The sequence below is a fragment of the Zonotrichia leucophrys genome, chromosome 8, assembly GCF_028769735.1.
Source record: "Zonotrichia leucophrys gambelii isolate GWCS_2022_RI chromosome 8, RI_Zleu_2.0, whole genome shotgun sequence".
Taxonomy (NCBI): Eukaryota; Metazoa; Chordata; class Aves; order Passeriformes; family Passerellidae; genus Zonotrichia; species Zonotrichia leucophrys.
In genome coordinates this window covers 13,323,552-13,337,387 of record NC_088178.1, presented here as the reverse complement: position 1 = coordinate 13,337,387, position 13,836 = coordinate 13,323,552, and the positions used below count along the sequence as shown (strand labels likewise).

The following is a 13,836-nucleotide window of genomic DNA, read 5'->3' as shown; positions in this document are numbered from 1 at the left end:
CTAGGTAGATTTAAAAAAAAAAAAGCTTTATTTTCAACCAACATTTGTCTGTTTGAATGTAATTGTGCTGCAAAAACTTAGCAATAAACACCTTCACCTTAGGGAAAGGTTAACAATTTCATTGCATTTTTATGTTTAATGATGCTTTAATATATCTTCTTCTTGACTGAAATTCCAGTTCTCTTTAAGAGAGTAACTTGTCTTGCCAGTGCATGAATTCTCAGATAAAAATTAGACAAATTATGAAGAAGTCTACTGTCAGTGGAGAGCAGGCAGCAGGACAAAGTGGCATGACTAAAAAAGTTTTGTTCAGAACAGTCTTAAGGCTGAGCTTTAAAAGGCTGTGTGTCCTAATTCTGTTCAAAGCTGCTAAATTAGAAGTTCTTTGGGGCTGATGTTTAGAGAAAAAAGGGTAAAACTGCTTTCATATTGGGCACAGTGATTGCAGGACCAGGTCTCAGTTCCCTAGTCTTGACTCACAGAGCTGCCCACCTTTGTGTGGCCCTGCAAAAGGTGGGAGATGTGCAAGTGTAAAAATGGTGTGTGAGACACTGATGCCCTGCAGTACCTGAAAAGGCTTTTCGTTGGATCTTGTTGGAGACATTGCAGGGAGTTCTCATTTTTTCCTGACTTTCTGCTCCCTGAAAGGCGATATTATGGCTTTGTTTTTCTATAGGCCCCAAGCATCACTTGTAATGGCAGTAGCTGCCAGGAATGTAAAATGTATGGAACACAAGCCCTTCTCAGTCCTCAGCAGAGGGAGCAGTCCTGTGGCACCATGTATTTCCAATTGGTCAGTACATTTCTAGCTCTGATAGCTGTTCTTTGTAAATCCTCATTGGTTATTTCATGTGAAACATCAGTAAGGAAAAAAACTCAGCATGATTGCAGTCACTTAATTCTACAAGGCTCTTTCTATTTTGTAACAGTCACTGTTTTTCTATGAAAAATGGTTTGGCACTGAAATATTAGACTGTAAATTGCAAGAGGAAGATTAATATATCTTCTATCTTGGCAAGTTTTCCTAGTATATCACTAGCACTGAGACCTAAAGTTTAGCTTGTTTTTTGAGGTTTGATATAACTCACAGAAACTTTGATTTGATGCACACAATTGTATTGTCTCTCTTCTGCTTCTCAACTGGCCTTCAATGCAGGTTTGGTTAGATTTATTTAACTGCATTTCAGGAGACTCAACTGTGTATCAAGTGATTACCTATAATACAGTTACAGACTTCCACAATTATATAATTGCTAAAATAAGAAGCAGGGCAAAACATGATGAGCGTATGTTAGGAAACAGTGCTAAGTTATGAGTTCTGCCTGTGAAGACAGCAATGCATAAAGGGATTCCCCAAGATTTATATTTGAAAATGTGAACACAAAAGATGAAGGGTTTAGTATCATTTTTACTTTTAGAGGGAATGTCCTTTTGAGGGTTAAGGTGCAAGCTGTTTCTTCCTCTTTAGCAGTGGGCTTTGCCTCCCACCCACTAAGAGAAGAAAGTACCCTGCGACACTGTGTGGACCTTTGGTGAAGTTAGCTTTTTTAGTTGCTCTTCAGGAAGCCTTTTCTTTTTCCAGCTTGTGAGACTCTCAGGTAGTCTTGTAAGAGCTGTTATTTCCAGCCTCATTGTCCACTTGTGGTATATTGCCTGAGCACAGGACCCTCCTGTACAGTGGGGAACACAGGGACACGTGTCCCCCATCACAGACACCTTACTGTTCAGTGGAAAGGGAGACAAAAAAGCCCTGTCATCACAAAGGCTTGTGCTATGTGTGATAACCTTGAATCCAGGATTTATTTTTCCTCCCTGCAAATACATATTTGTAGCTAAAACCATCCTTTCAAGCTTCTCTCACGAGACTGATAATTTCTTGGCATTCCAAGAGAAGGGGGTCACTGGTGTTCAGAGGAGCAGCTGAAGTAGCAGCATTATACAAAGCATAAACACTTTCAGAGTCAGTAAATGAAAGCAATGTACTTTGCTCCAATACTCATCAAACAGAAAGAAGAATCTGTCTCAGCATGCTGTAGGATGATCATTAATTTTTAATAGTGTTAATGTTTATTAGTGACAGATGATTGACTTTAAGTGCCTTATGAATAATAAATAAATGATGTGGATTTTGGGCATCTGCCTTAGATTTGTATGCAAAGCCAGTGGGACTAACCTTCCCAGTTTGAGAGAAGTGTAGCTTCAATTCCTCAATGTATGCTGTAACACAGACTGTAAGAGTTCTTGGGCTTTAGCTCTGCTAAATGTCGGCGGCCTTTCTGTCCCCTTTCTGTCCCCTTTCCTAGGGCACATTGACTGCTTAGCGGCCTCAGGGTGAGAGGGGAGCTCACTGCAGCTCTTTTGGCTAGGACAGAACTGCTGGAAGGTGCATTATTCACTCTGAGGCTCTGCTGGATTTCATAACACTTAAACACCTGTGTCCATCAAACAGAACGCAGAGAATCGCAGCTAGAGCTGCTCTTGACTTTGTAATTTCATTGACTGACAGTTTAATATCTATTTATTTTCACATCTGACTCTGGTATAGACAGGCTGGCATCCTGAATGTCAGGATATTGTGCTGACAACTGTTTTTTCATTACTATAGGAAAAAAAAGGGATTCTTCATAAGTAAAGAGGTTCTTTTCAGGCTCAGCAACTGTAATAAAGACCAAATTATACTTCATATAAATTTGGTAGTAACGAGTGATATGTTATGTGTACATATTTATATAGGAACAAGGGCACACAGTTTTCAACTTTCTGGTAATCTGTCTCTTCCATCCTGTGAAATGCCATGTAATCATATTGTTTAAATAGCTGGAACAACTGCCTTTACCACAGGCTCTCATAAGCAGCACAATCTTTGCTTAAATTAGATATTTAAAATTGCTCTCTTATTTTGATCCAATTTTGTTTGCTTTCTAAACAGAAACAAGTGGCTTACCCCATCTAAAATCTACAATATTTGAAATTATTTAAGAGACTATTTTGAGAAAAGAGAAATATGTGTGTTCTGGTGAGGCTGTGCTGATGTTTAGAGAAAAAAGAGTAGAACTGCTCTCATATTGGGCACTGGCCAAATGGATGATGACTCTGTAATAATGTTCTCCAGATGTTAGGCAGTTAAACCAGACCAAAATGCTGTTGCTAACTTATTGTTATTCAGCATTTACTATATAAACAGAAAATTTGTATTTAATTCCACTTTAGTTCAATGGATTGTGATTAATATTGTAATTACCCCAATTCAGAGAACTTTTTAGACCAGACTCTTGGTTTTCTCAGAGCATAGCACACCATACATCAGCCCTAATTATATGGTGTATCTGACTGGGATCTGCCCTGTAATCACATGCCCTAGTGTTCCCTGAACTACTGGGTGTTGTGTCAGCAAGGAGGAGACACAACTGCACTCTGTAAAACCTTTCAAGATGCTGAAATTAAATTGCATCTTATCTAGGAAAAAAAAAAATTGCTCTCAATATTCACAGCCGTTAGCTGGTCATCGGGTGATGGGAAATGATCTGAACGTGTCTGATTTCTCAGCAGTCATGACATTAATTACTTTCATTAACAAAACTCCTTGCTTATGATTTTTGAGGATTTTTCACCCTGCCCAAGGGCCTTATCTCTGTTTCAGGGTGTAGTCACTCTTACTCCACCACGTCTGGCCTCCTTTGCCCAGCCCTGGCTTGGTCCATGCACCCATCTTCAGCCTGGCTGCTGCTCTTGGGCACCGGTAGAAGTCTGGGCTGGGTTGTCTTTAAGGATGTAAATCTAGGCTGCTCCTGTCACTGGAGAGGCACATCAGTGCCCACAGTGGGTTTCTGCATTGCACTTGCAGAAATCACAGCACAGCTTGCACACTTGGAAAGCCTGGGGTGTCACACATCCCACCAGGAACCCCCTGGAGGTGACAGCACACCTCGCTTTTCCTCACTGTGCACCTGGGACTGGTCACCTCACTGCTCTTGGACTTCAAAATCCTCAAAAATCAGTCCTCTGGCACATATTGGGTGCTTGCTCTTGCCACGCTGTACAAATAGAGATGCACAGAGACCCACCTTGGTGGTCAAAGGTAAAGAAAACATAGAGCTTGTATCTTTTGGAGTGTATAACCATCAGGGCCAGAGTTTGCATGACAAAAGCAAAACTGATTTCTGTACAGCCAATCAAAGGGGCAATATTTTAAGCCCTGGTAAGGGCTTTGTGCTCTGCTTACATTTACAGCAATGTCAAGAGTATAGCAAGGACAAATGGGAATCATGTGTGATCATAATGTTCCTATTTATATACACATAAAATAGAACAGGCTTTTAAAAGCCAACACAATTTTCTATTGTAATGGTAACCTTAATAACAATATGGTTTCACTGCAAAGATATCAACAAATGTAATAGAAATTGAGATAATGCCATAAAATAGATGCATTATTTTTGGAATTTGAAGGACACCTGCCAGAAAACATTTACCAACTTGTGCAATCCACAGCAAATGAAATAAAAACTTACCTTCTGCTGTTGCCTGGTTATGACATATTTACTATACAGTTTTCTTATCACCGTGGATTTCTAAGATAATTAGTTGTTGTTGTTGTTGTTTAGTGCAAAATATCTGACCTAGAACTTACCAGTACTCACTAAACAAATATTGAAATAAGAAAAGCGATAATACTATTTTTAAAAATCATTGGAAGACGCAAAACTGATAAATAATGCGTGTTTCCACAGTGGAACCCTACATGAGCTAGATATGCTATGATTATCTCAAGCATTTTATTGAAGTCTTCTGTTTAGATTTTGCATGTACTTTGCTGCTAGCCTAATTGAAATGAACTGCAGTATCAAAGTAAAAATCAAGTCTGTCTCCTTTAATTGCTAATGTTTAAAATATTGTGAAGGAAGAGCTTGCCAAAATACATCCTATGAACATTGTATCTATGTATCTAGAATGTGTTTTTAGAAAATATTACACATTTTGTTTACAGAAATTAACCTTCTTCCACTTATGACATAATTTGTCTCTTCTATCTTTGCCTCTTTTGCTGAAATCACAGAATACTAAAATTCTCATAAGACATTGGTTTTCTTAGTAGCTTCCATTTCAGCTCTTTGCTAATGGTGTATGTGTTCCTTTTAATCATTTAGCAGTCTTTTGTCCCATTAATAACCAGTCCATCTTCTTGCATTGTGAAATACCATAACCACGAATGCCAAGTGGATTGCTGGATGGTGTTTACTATCTTGTGTTACTTTACCATGTCTTTACTTAGCCACATTCTTGGCACACTGGTAATCTGCTGATTTTTCCTCCTCTTGGCACTGAAGGATGCCTGGGGAAAAGGTCCCATTTCCCACCAGATCCTGAGGTAGCTGAGCCATAAATGTGTGGTAACCAGGGGAGGAAAGTCCCTGGAGTGGAAAATGCAGGGTAAGAAAATCCAGAGTTTAGAAAAATCAAGGATGGCTTATGTCTTTATTGTTGCTTGGTGACTCCTGCTTCCTGTCAGGTTTAAGGGTGTCAGAACTTGAACTTCTTACTCTTATGCATGACAGGAACAAGAAGGAATGAGAAATGTTTGTTTCTTGTTTTCTCAAACAGGGGTTATGATGCCCAATACATTTGGAGGTGTGGTTGGAGTATGTGGCAGGGGACAGAGGACCTGGAGGCCAGAATTGTCTCACCAGTGTAGGAAGATCAGAGCTGGAAGGGGAGGAGTGCTGAGCTGCTGTGCCTGCTGTGGATCTGGGGCAGCAGGTGGGGTGTCAGGGCACAGGGCTGCACACTCAGCCCCTGGGGCAGCAGCCAGGGCTCCAGCACACAGGACAGGGTGCTGCCCTAAGCAGTGGCCAGATTCTGCACGGCTGTGTCTGAAACAGGACCTGGGAAATGGCTGCAGCACAGGCAGAATCACTACGTCTGCCTTCCCCCCCCAACAAAGTGTGGGTCTTCTTCTGGTGCTCCCAATTGTCTTGATTTCACAGATTATCAGGGCAAGACACCATAGATGCTTTCAATATTGTAGAAAAAGCAGTTACGTATGTAAAATGTCAGTCTGAATGCTTCCTTTACCTGTGTGATGGAGGTTTAAATCTTGAGCAGGGCATGTGATTTCAACTTGCCTTGAGCATAATAAGGAAGTAATTATTCAGCTGTTGAGAAAGGTCCTACTATCATTACAGACAGCCTGAATGTCCAGGCAGTATCTGCCTATTATTTGAAATGGTTTCAAAATGCTTCAGAAAAAAGAACCCAAACCCTCACATTCAAGTCACATGGGGAGAATACGAGTTATCATAAAAAAGTGTTATGAGATAATTCTAAATGTCAGTTTAGCATATTTTAGCCTATTGGATCTTTATACAGAGTTGAGTAACATCTTTCATGAAGTGAATGTCTTTTTGGTAAACTGAAAGGGACAATAATATTTAAAGGTCAGTTAACATGGAGAGTTGGTTCTAGTTATTATTATTAAAGATCCAGCTGTATTACCTTTACACAACATTACCCCACAAATCCCTATTAAAACTGTAAAAGCAAACCACATCTTTCCTTTTTTTCCTCCCTGCCCCTCCTTCCTGCCACGATCCTGAGATCCTTGATTCTGCCTTCTCTTTATATGTAACAATTTCTCTAGTGAATAGCGCTGGATGATCCTCACCCTGCTTCTGCCACGCTGCATCTGAAAGAGTCATACATTATAGCTGCTGTCAGTGCTGCCATCCAGAAAAAACCCTCTCATTTCTACATTACATTTCAGCCTCCCACGTATGACATGAGCTACCCTGCAAACAGTTGTTTAATAGTTTTCAGCTGCTTAGGAAATGGTAGTTGATTTCAAAGGGGTTTTTATTCAAGAAGAAGTTGCAGTAGTGTGTTGTGTGACTGCTCCTGTGTTTAATTGGAAGCAGGCAGGCTGTCTGTCTGCCCATTGCACTGCCCACCCAGCCCTGACCAGCTGGTGTTAATGGGCTGCACAATGAGATGGTTCATTTGCGCACGAGCACCCCCTCCCCAGAAAACTCTCCTGGGAGGGTTTCTGTGGCAGGGTGTGTGTGTACTGAGGCTGGGGGCTTGGGGAGCTGTGCTGCAGGCTGGCAGCATGGAGGGGCACAGGGCTCTGTTTCTACAGGTGACTGTCCTGGGGGTATGGCTGGGACTTCCTCCCACAGCCCTGTGCTGGTGCTCAGGCTGTGCTCTGCTCAGAGAGGTCTCCTCTTGTCTCTTCTCCACTACTCACAGCAGTGAGCCATGAGGTGGGTCTGGTGCATGGGGTGGAAGAGTTTGCTCTGCATTGATATCTGCATCTGGACACTTCTCTGGGCTCTGCTGCAGCCCTTTTGTTACCAAGATGGCCTCAAACAATGAGGCAGTTGGCTGGTTTTGCTGAGGATCCCTGAGGTTTGGTGCTGCAGAGGGTGTTGGTATGAGTGAGGTAGCTGGCCAGGATATGAAACAGAAGTGGAAAAGCAATGACCAAAATAAGGAGATGGGATCATGTTTTCTTTCTTCACAGTGCTGGGTGTAGAGAAACCTGAGAGATTTGGAGCCCTTTCAGTCAAGGTGAACTCAGAGCAGGGCTGGGGCAGGCTGTTATGCTGCTCCTGGGCACACAGAGGATGAGCAGGGACATGTGCCAGGCTCTGGTCCTGATGGGCAATTCAGGTGTAAGCCTCATATTTTAACATGTAGAGAGAATTTAGGGAGAGACATGTGAGCTGTGCTGTGCCTGATGGTGGCAATGTGTGGGGCAGCCTGGTAGCCCTTTCCTTCAGTAATGGAGATGTGTGTGCCCAGAAACAAACAAGGGCAATTGAACAAGGTTCAGTGCAGAGTATTTCTCTGTGCTGAACAACTCCACTAAATGCAATATGCAGTTAGTAAAATGGCTTCCATGGAGAGTCTGCAAAAGCTGAGTGTCAGATTTTTTATGCTAAGAAACCTCAAAAAAAAAAAAAAAAAAAAAAAAAAAAAGTGCCACAGTTTCTAATTTCCCAGAAGCAGAAATGTGATGTTGCACACACAGAATGGTTTGCTGCAAGCTGTGGCTTTGATGAGACAAACCCATGCCATTACCTAATGTCTTGTTACTGCTCACATGCGCATGAGGATTTGATGGGCAGTGAAGCCCTGGCCAGGGACTCCAGGGAGAGCTGTTGGTCAAGGCAGATGACCACTTTGCCTGTAAAATAATTGTCCAGAATCAGGACAGGTCCTTGGATATAAGCTAGTTACCCAAATTACCTCAAGGTGACAACCAGGAAAATCACCTGTTAGAAAAGGACCCTGTAGACCGAGTGTGACTGCTTTCATTCCATGTTGTCCAGGAGCTGATAGTGGCTTTGGGAGAGGGAGGAGGAATTGAGAGCTTCCAGGCATCTCCTCTGCTCCATTGGGTGCCTTGCATCCCCAAGAGCTGCCTTCACATCAGAGAGCAGTGTGAAAGGTTTGGTCTCCTGGGCATCCCAGCTTTTGAGTATCAGGTGAGCACAGACAAACTCAGCCACAGACAGGCCGCTCTCTGGGCACAGAGGATGCTCAGTGAGTTGCCAGTAGCTGTGCTGTGCCATCTGCAGCCAGCTCTGCTCCTCAGCACTGCACAGCAGCCAGTTGTAGCCTGAGCATGGGCTGCTGGTAAGGCAGCCAGGTTAGTGACAGGCATGCAGGTGACAACAGCACAGGCTGGGCAGGGTGGGGGGCAGCTGTGTTGGGAGGTTATTCACCCTTGGTTACTTTTTACACCCCATTAGGCTAGAGGCTGCAGAGATCCAGAGCTAGCACTAGTGGGGCACTGCAGAAATACCCCCTTTCCATTGCCGTGGGAAGTTCCAGAGTGCCAAACTTTGTGATTCTACTCTAGTAAGCAATATAAACATAGGGAAGAATTCAGTCTTCTGTTTTTCTATGTTCTGGGCTCCTTCATGACCTCTACATCCATAGTTACACCTCTGCAAGAAAACGTGCCTTCCTGTTTGTGTTTTGTTTCTAGAGCCTCCTAACCTCCTTTCTTTCCTTGTTTCATTTCTGGATGAAAATCCAAACCCAGACAAGCACTCAGTTTTCCCTGCTTCTGGTGTCCTTGGTTCCCTCTAAATGAAAGGCTTTAAAAGGCTATTTTCCCAGCTTAGTATTCTCTCCCCTCTTGTGCTGGTTCACTGATAACCTCACTGGTGTAAATACAGGCTCACCTCCCCAGGTGCAGGAGAGCAGGACCACACTGCAGCTGTGGAGGTGATGGGAGCGTTGCCTTTCCTTTTAGCAGCTGTGTTGGCTTCCATGGTAGAAGGCTCACCTCCTCCAAGCCTGCTGCAGCCTGTGCTGCCAAGGTTTGGTGCTGCAGAGCAGGGTGTCCTCAGAAGTGCTCCTGCCCCAGTTTAGTGCCCTCATTCAGGCCTGTGGCAGGCGGAGGTTTGGAGCTGGCCATAAGAGATGGATGGGTGGGAAGGCAGGGTTGGGACATGTCTGCCTGCGGGGGAGGAAGGCTGCCCACTGCACAGGAGGAGGTTTGTGGTGGGGTAGGAAGTGGGGACAGCATCTCTGGGGCCTTGGAGGGCTTTTCTTCCTGAGGAAGCACAGAAAGCTGAAAGATGCTCCACGTGTCTTTACCCCTCCAATAAATATTCTGCCCTGTGCCCTCTAGATGTGAGAAAGAAAATGTGATTAAAAAGGTAAAATGCTTTTATTTGTGAGATATTAGCTTTGTGTAATATGTATTCAAAAGCAGATTCTCATTTAAAGGTTATATTTAATATAGCTCTGCTCCAGTTTTTCTTTTTTATTATTTTCTTATACATCTTTTCACTTTCTAAGGCAATGCTCCAGTGACTACTGCAATATAATAGCTGCTTTCTCTCTCAGTACACAATTTGACAGCATTTATTCTTTCCTTCAGTGAACATAATTACTTCACATATGGAACCTGTGATAGCCTACAGGCATCTGAGAGAAACCAGAATCATACAATCTGTCCCCTTTGTGAGCTTAATTTACATTCACAAGTGTCATTTTAATAGTGCTGGCAACATGTAGGATAAAAATTACAGGTCAGCTGCAGCATGTCACAGGGAACTGTGCTTAAGTCAATAACATGGTATTATTACATTCTGGATAATTTTACAAGGTAGATCTCACAGAAGGAATTTGACCCCTATTTCTTTAGTTTTCTGCCTTTTGGTTTCCTTCATAAGGTAATTCACTTAGAAATGGATGTTGCAAAACTGCAAACATGTTGACAAAGAGGTTAGACGGTAGCAGGCATTTCCAAATCTGAAAGCAACACCTTTCCCTTGCTGTAACTTGTAACAGGGCTTAGAATTGCCATGCTCTGGCATATTTAAAAATTTGCACTGTTAATTCTTGAAATTTGTTTTCCTGATCCGTGTAATAAAAATACTGAGGGGCATAGCCCTCTGCCTTCTCATTTCATACAGTTGACAGAAGTTTGAGCTTTCTGCAACTGATTATTTTTTAGCCAGCAGAAGCAGTCTCTGGCTAGGCATCTTACAGACATTTTGTACAAGAAAAATAGTGACTGTCACAGAGACATGCTGCATACAGACCTGTGTGTGATTCATGATTTAATGTATATATTTATAAGACCTAAAAATAATAGCTCATTTTTTCTACGGGCATCTGTAATATAGATAAAGGTACAATAAATAATCCAGTAAACATCAGGTGATTTTTTTTTAGTGAAAACTTCTTTGGGGTAGAGCACTCAATTCAAGTATAAAATCAATCTTAGTTACCATTACTGATTATTTTCTGTTTTTCCACACCCCATAATTTACTGCATTTTAAGCTTTCAAAGTTTGTTTAGGGCTTATACAGTTTGTCCATAGTACTATAACATTCAAAAAGTCCATGTATGCACAAACAAGGCAAATACACCCCCAGGTGCCCCCCTGCACACATACCCAAACACATCCATTTCCCGAACCACACAGCCATTTACTCCTCCTGAAATTTGCATCCTTCTCTTGCTGTAAGCCTTTTTAATCATTTGAGAAACACAAGGGGGAAAACATCTTTTATCTAACGATTCATTTTCATATCACTGACAGTGTTGGAGTTTGAGTGAGTTTTTTAACTAAGCCCACGCACCCGCCCCACTCCCCTCCCCTCAAAAATAAAAGCATATTTTTCCTGTGAGGAGACTAGATAGAACATACATGAATCTACAGTAAAAAATATTATAAACTAGCAGCAAGGAACTGGATGCATAAATAACTAGATATAGTGAAGATGCCCACTACCTGAAGACTTGTAACATGGCTGAGGATGAAGCCAAAATGCATATGAACCCCCCAGATAATTGAGGTAAAAATCAGGAAAATTACAACTTGAGTGCATCACATGTTTTTGAGAGTGAATGTAGGTAGGCACAGAAAAGGATGCCTTTTGAGACTGGTGGAATGCCTATCAAAACTTGGTGTTTTTCTAAAGGATGTGTCCCACTCAACCAGTGGTCTGATGTGGGAAGTCAATCAGTTTTGGTTCACTGTCCATGTTTAAGTCCACCCAGGCCTTAAATCCCCTAAAACACACAGCCAATCTCTGAAGTCTAATGTCAGCCTTTAATTGGGAAAATATGTATTTGGGGTACTGGGAAATGTTTTCATGTAAGGAAAATATCTTTTAGTTGTGTTCTTCAGAGTCTGGCAGAGGAAAGTGTTTGCATTTCACTCTTCACCCTAGCAGGAGGCTCTGGTTTTGTTTCAAGCTCAGTTCCTGCAGGGGTGTAGGCTGGGAAACAAGAGCCACAAAGGGCAAACTGGAAGTGTTCATTCCACCTCTGGAGCTCTCCCACACTCCCATCTTAGCATAAAAACTTCTGTCTCTGATGCACGTGACAATATATGTGCAAATAATAATATTCTATGTGCCAAATGACTTGTTGATCAAACTCTTTACCAGTGGAATATTTGAAACATGGTAATTTTGGTTCTTTGTGAGGATCTTGTATGATCAATTGCAGAAAAGTCTCATTTATTCCACTGGAGATGTGCTGGAGTGTCTTGTCTGCTGCTCCTCAGCTTCTGTCTTCTCCCTTGGCTGATACTAAGTTTATTATTTACTTAATTAATGGTTGCCATATCTGGTTTTTCTATTTTAGATGAGGAAAAATAGAAGAGGAAAAAAAGAGTGTTTACTGGGGACACTTTGCAGCTAGAAGGAAGCTGAGTGCAAGGCCCTGCCTATGAATGGGGATGACTTCTGCTTCTTAAAAGGTGAGGGACACAATCAAGTTTTTGGCCTGACATCCACTTTTCACCAGTAGAACACAATTGTGCTGATAACGTTTGGTAGAAGGGGCTGAACATGCAGTAGATTAATTCTGTTCCTGGGCCTAGAACTGGAGCCTTTGAGCTCTGTCTCTGTGTCAGCTTGTGATGCTGGGCCCTAGAAGTCCTTTTTCTGTCACCTCCTGTTGAGCAGATGTTTATTGGTGAGAAAACTTATCTTAAGAGCTGTTAAGGTTTCATCAGCATAGTTTGGAAAAAGGTTTTGTATTTCATCAGCAATGCTTTTGAACAAAAGTGAAATCTTTGTGGGCTGGTTTCAGGGAAGTTGCCAGGCAACTGGGAGGTTATAGCTTGTAGTCATACCTGGTGGCTTGTTGGCATAATCAGTTGATTTTGCTTTGCAAAGTAAAATAAGAAATTACTATGGTGAGATTGCCAAAAATGGAGTATTTTCCCATGTTAGGGAGGAGTTCTGTGCTTGGCTGGGATGATGGTACTTGGCCATGCTTGCCTGGCGGCACCTGGGGCTCCCTCCATGTGTGCTGCAGGCAGCACAGTGCCCCAGTTCAGCCCCTCTGCCCCAGTGTGCAGCATCAGGACAGATGCAGGAGCCTGGATTAATGCAGACAGTCTTTCATGTTATATCTTCTGAGTGATGGGTAAAGGAGCAAATCTACAGATTGCATGTGTGCTGTTTTAATTTGCTACTTAGAGGATGAAGCAGAACAGAGGCTGTGGTTAATACAGATTTAAAAAAGATAATGAGATGTTTTGCCTCCCAAGCTGGCATACAATCTTATTTTCTTTACTCCTCCTCGTCCAAAAAAAACCCCCTACCAAGCTCTTGTCTCCGATTTGTTCATGAATACAGTATCAAATACCTCCTCTGTGCCTCTGATGTGCGCTCCAGGCCGTGTGCCACTGTGTTGATTCATCTGGAGGATGCCCGGCGTGTAAGTGCCTTGGCACAGTGTGCTACAGGGAGGAACCTGATAGTGAGAAAGGCAGAGGCAGTGGCATAATTATGAAGGATTTCTTCCCCTCATACTGCTTCTTGTTATTTATTCTTCTCTCCATGTTTCCCCTGGTTATTTCTCTTCCTGAAATGAAAATAACCTGGCAAGAAAACAATGTTTCCACTCCCATCATTTTTAGGCAAGGAACACCAGGCATGTTTTTTTTAGTGTTGCTAACTGACGGATGATTATTCACCAATATTTTTTGTTGAAGCAAGCAGGCTTGTTAACTGTGGTGACATTTTTAGTGATGCTATGATATCCCAGTGTCATTGTTGCTTGATTTATCAGTGTCTAAAGGATTATTTTGTTGAAAAACCTACCATGGATCTTGTGTTTAAGGCTGACTTTATATGCGTATGACTACAAGTGTGTGAATTTGTATGAAAATAAGGAACAGAACTGTTAAGATGCTTCTTCTGTTTTGGGCTTTTGGCTCTGTGTCATAAAATACAAACTGGAGCCTTGAATTTCCATGCTTTAAAATGGCATACTTAAACTGAGAAATACTGTAATTGAGATCAGCTCAGCCACAGCCATCCTTCAGTTTGCATCTATGTACTCCTCATCTTCTC

General features: G+C 42.2%; 1 long non-coding RNA gene across 1 annotated transcript in view; it reads left to right on the top strand.

The window, feature by feature from the left end:
• LOC135451138 (uncharacterized) overlaps window positions 1-13,836 on the top strand; it is a 175,282-nt gene that overhangs the window by 101,224 nt on the left and 60,222 nt on the right. Inside the window, exon 22 of the long non-coding RNA XR_010441228.1 lies at window positions 12,116-12,230. This is a non-coding gene — a long non-coding RNA (uncharacterized LOC135451138). The remainder of the gene's footprint in view (window positions 1-12,115; window positions 12,231-13,836) is intronic.